The 4,890-nt window shown below is 45.1% G+C and overlaps 1 protein-coding gene across 2 annotated transcripts in view; it reads right to left on the reverse strand.

Annotated features, from left to right (window-relative positions):
• Positions 1–4,104: 4,104 nt before the first annotated feature.
• CIBAR2 (CBY1 interacting BAR domain containing 2) overlaps positions 4,105–4,890 on the reverse strand; it is a 37,546-nt gene continuing 36,760 nt past the window's right edge. For both annotated transcript variants that reach the window (XM_040329396.1, XM_040329394.1), the window contains one exon: positions 4,105–4,890. This exon is cut by the window's right edge and continues 379 nt beyond it. The gene's annotated coding sequence lies outside the window, so the exon portion shown is untranslated.

Here is a 4,890-nt window from a genome sequence, read left to right on the forward strand (position 1 = left end):
TTGCTTATCTAAAAGATCTGCCTGTGTGATGGATGACGTGTCAGATGAGATAAATGGACTATCGCAATAAACCACTGAGAAATGTTCCTTTAAAAAATACTTTTATTTACATACAGAGGCACACAAAGTTCGAAATATATAACAGTGCTATTACACCGAAAAATATGCGATTGTTTCATCATTACACAGAATCTGCATTTTTAAAGGGATATTCTAACTAAAATAAATATTCAGGAGTCTGAATTGGTTAAATCACCTAAAGTCTTATTTGTTTTCTCATTACCATCAAGTACTCGGTACCAGCATTTACTGTTAGGTTTCCTCACAGGTGTTCTTGTCTCTGCTCCTCCCACAATGATGATATTTCCCTTCTTTAGTGTCTCTGCCCCTCCCATAATGATGAATTTCTCTGCAGTAGTTTGTGTCTCTGCCCCTCCCACAATGGTGAGATTTCCCTGCAGTAGTTTGTGTCTCTGCCCCTCCCACAATGATGAGATTTCCCTTCTTTAGTGTCTCTGCCCCTCCCACAATGAAACGATTTCCCTTCTTTTGTGTCTCTGCCCCTCCCACAATAGTGAGATTTCCTGCAGTAGTTTGTTTTTGCCCCTCACACAATGATATTTCCCTGTGGTAGGTGTGTCTTTGCCCCTCCCACAATAGTGAGATTTCTTTGCAGTAGTTTGTGTCTCTGCCCCTCCCACAATTATGGGATTTCCCTGCAGTAGTTTGTGTCTCTGCCCCTCCCACAAGGCCCCAATGAAGGTGTCAGTGTCTCCCAGATGGCTTTGCAATGGTCTTAGCACTGGGGGGGCACTGCTGAGAACTCTGATGGCACTCTATAACCAGAATTAGAATAACATTTCCAGCAACCACAGACAACAGAAAACTTTGGGTGGAGTTGTGCTTTAATAACTGAGAAAATATACTCTTCTTTCTTGGTATGCATAATATTTAGACCCCTTTCACACTGAGGCAGTTTTCAGGCATTTGTAGTGGGACGGCGTGCTTGCGGGTCATGTGTTTTAATAAGTGCCCCTGATGAAAGGACTAAGATCCTGAAACGCGTCGGGTAAAACCTCTTTAACCACATAAAGACCGCCTCCTGCAGATATACGCTGGCAGAATGGCACGGCTGGGCACAAGCAGGTACCTGTACGTCCTCTTTAAGTGCCCAGCCGTGGGTCGCGGGGGCGCACATGCGACCCGGTCCGAAGCTCCGCGGCTGCGGGACCCGCGGACCCGATCGCCGCTGAAGTCCCACGATTGGTCCCCAGAGCTGAAGAATGGGGAGAGCCGTGTGTAAACACAGCTTCCCCGTTCTTCACGGTGGCGCTGTCATTAATCGTGTGTTCCCTGATATAAGGAAACACGATCAATGACGTCACACGTCCAGCCCCGCCCCTCTACATTTAGAAACACATATGAGGTCACACTTAACCCCGTCAGCGCCCCCTAGTGGTTAACTCCCAAACTGCAATTGTCATTTTCACAGTAAACAATGCATTGTTTGCTATGAAAATGACAATGGTCCTAAAAATGTATCAAAATTGTCCGAAGTGTCCGCCATAATGTCGCAGTCACGGAAAAAATCGCAGATCGCCGCCATTAGTAGTAAAAAAAAAATGCAATAAAACTATCCCCTATGTTTGTAAACGCTATAAATTTTGCGCTAACCAATTGATAAACGCTTATTGTGATTTTTTTTCTTACCAAAAATATGTAGAAGAATACGTATCGGCCTAAACTGAGGGAAAAAAATGTTTTTATATATTTTTGGGGGATATTTATTACAGCAAAAAGTAAAAAAATATTGCATTTTTTTCAAAATTGTCGCTCTATTTTTGTTTATAGCGCAAACAATAAAAACCGCAGAGGTGATCAAATACCACCAAAAGAAAACTCTATTTGTGGGGGAAAAAAGGACGCCAATTTTGTTTGGGAGCCACGTCGCACGACCGCGCAATTGTCAGTTAAAGCGACGCAGTGCCAAATCGCAAAAACTGGCCAGGTCCTTTACCTGCCTAAAGGTCCGGGTCTTAAGTGGTTAAAGGAGAACTACATATCCTTATACTGTATTGATCTTTGTTCTTAAATTAGTCGATTATGTTGATGTATGCACTTATTGACTATTTAATAACATTTGTTAATCTTTCTATATACTTTTGATATGTATATTTAAAAAAAGTCCTGCAAGCAGCATCTTTGGGGGGATTTGGTAGCTCCCAAAACGCCCCCTTCCATTGCAATAAATGAGCGCCGCTTTACCGCTAGCGCACGGGCGGCCCCAGTGTAAACGCGGTCTTATGGATAATACAAATATAATCATTTTACAAATAAATATGTGACGCGGAAATCTATAGCCTGTAAAATGAGCTTTTCCATCACAACGCAAGTCCCAGTTATGTAAACGCCGCGCGCGGCTGTAATTTGTAACCTCCGAAGACGCTTCGCGGCTGGAAAAATACACAAAATTCGCTTTCCTGTTTAACTTTTACACAAATCACTTAAAACAAACACTTCTTTCCGCTGCGATCCCTTCAAAGCCGCTCGCCTCTTGGCAGGAGTTCAGAGAAATAAGAATGCCGCCATTAAATCCCCATCCAAACACGGGGGCCGTCACCGGGGAGGATCGGCGCAAAGACGGCAATTTTTTTAATTCAGCGAGGTGAGGGGATGAATTAGCGGGTCAGAGCGCCAGCTGGCGAATGTAAATTTGTGGCGGGTATTGAAGGACGCAGAGATTGTTTTATGTGAATGGATCGCTGAAAACGGATTTCTCCAACCTGCGTGTGAACAATGCAGCGCCCGGTGATGGTCCGGGGGGAGGGGTGAGGTCGCACGACATCAAGTCACGTTTTCCAACAACTGTCATGTTTTCACAATACAGAAATAGATGTGATAAAAATAACTTATACACTTGACCTCTGGAATATTTACCCCCCCCCCCCCCCCCTCCTGACCAGACCATTTTCTGCGATACGGCACTGCGTTATTTCAACTAACAATTGTGCGGTCGTGCGACATTGTACCAAAATAAAATTTATGACGGGCCGGATTCAGAAAGAGATACGACGGCGTATCTCCTGATACGCCATCGTATCTCTGAGTTCCGCCGGTCGTATCTATGCGCCTGATTCAGAGAATCAGTTACGCATAGATATGACTAAGATCCGACAGGTGTAAGTGTCTTGCACCGTCGGATCTTAGGCTGCAATTTCAGGTTGGCCGCTAGCTGGCGCTTCCGTATGTTTTACGCGAGGAATATGCAAATTAGGATTTACACCGATTCAGAAACAAACAACCGCCCGGCGCTTTTTTTTTTTTTACGTCGATTGCGTTAGCCTTTTTTCAGCGTATAGTTACCCCTGCTATATGGCCGTCGTTCCCGCGCCGAGTTTTGAAATTTTACGTCGTTTGCATAAGTCGTTCGCGAATATGGCTGGAAGTAATTTACGTTCACGTCGAAACCAATGACGACCTTGCGACGTCATTTAGAGCAATGCACACTGGGATATTTTACGGACGGCACAAAACGTCAAATACGCGCGGTCAACCCAAATTGATATAAAACACGCCCCCTACATCCCCATTTGAATTACGCGGCCTTACGCCGCAACACATACGTTACGCCGCCGTAACTAAGGGCACAAGTTCTTTCTGAATAAAGAACTCGCGCCCAAAGTTAGAGCGGCGTAACGTATCGGAGATACGTTACGCCGGCCGGACAGATACGCTTAGGTATCTGAATCCGGCCCGTAGTTTTTTCCCCCCACAAATAGAGATTTCTTTTAGTGGTATTTGATCACCTCTGCATTTTTTATTTTTTTTTGTGTAATATATAGATATATTACTTTCTGCTATAAAACATATCTGCTACATATTTTTGGTAAAAAAAAAAAATCCCAATAAGCGTATATTGATTGGTTTACAAACTATGGGATATATTTATGGAATTTTTATTTATTTTTTATTAGTAATGACGACGATTAGCGACTTATAGCGGGACTGTGATATTGCGGCGGACAAATCGGACACCTAACTGAAATTTTTTTAGGAACCAGTGACACCAATACAGTGATCAGTGCTAAAAATATGCACTGTCACTGTACTAATGACACTGGCTGGGAAGGGGGTTAACATCAGAGCCGATCAAAAGGGTTAACTGTGTGCCTAGCCAGTGCTTTACTGCTGTGGGGGAGGTTCTTGTACTAGTGGAAGGCAAAGATCTGTGTCCCTGCTTTGCAGAAACACAGGATCCATGCCTTCCATAGTGACACAACTGCAATCTGCCTTGTTTACATAGTCAGACTGCCATTCTGCCTGTGTAACAAATGATCGCCGGGTGCCGGCGGACATCGGGAGTGCCGAGCCCACTGATTGGCTCCCCTTCAGTATGGTGTTGGCGGTAGGTGGATCGGGATCACTGTGGTCAGGTACGGTGTTGGTGACAGGTGGATCAGGATCGCTGTGGTCAGGTATGGTGTTGATAACAGGAGGATCGGGACAGGGATCACTGTGGTTTGGTATGGCCTAGGGGACAGAAGGATCAGGACTGGGATCTCCATAGTCTGGTATGGTGTTGGAGATCACTGTGGTCAGGTATAGTGCTATGGACAGGAGGAACAAGTTCATGGTGATCAAATATGGTGCTAGAGACAGGGGGATCAGGACCGGGATCACTGTGATCTGGTATGGTGTTGGGGACAGGAGAATTAGGACTGGGATCACTGGTCAGGTATGGTGCTAGAGACAGGAGGATCAGGACCAGGATCTCTGTGGTCAGGAATGGTGTTGGGGACAAGAGGAGCAGGATCATTGTGGTCTGGTATGGTCTGAGGAACAGACGGATGAGGACCGGGATCTCCATGGTCTGGTATGGTGTTGGGGATC

The sequence above is a fragment of the Rana temporaria genome, chromosome 11 (genome assembly GCF_905171775.1).
Source record: "Rana temporaria chromosome 11, aRanTem1.1, whole genome shotgun sequence".
Taxonomy (NCBI): Eukaryota; Metazoa; Chordata; class Amphibia; order Anura; family Ranidae; genus Rana; species Rana temporaria.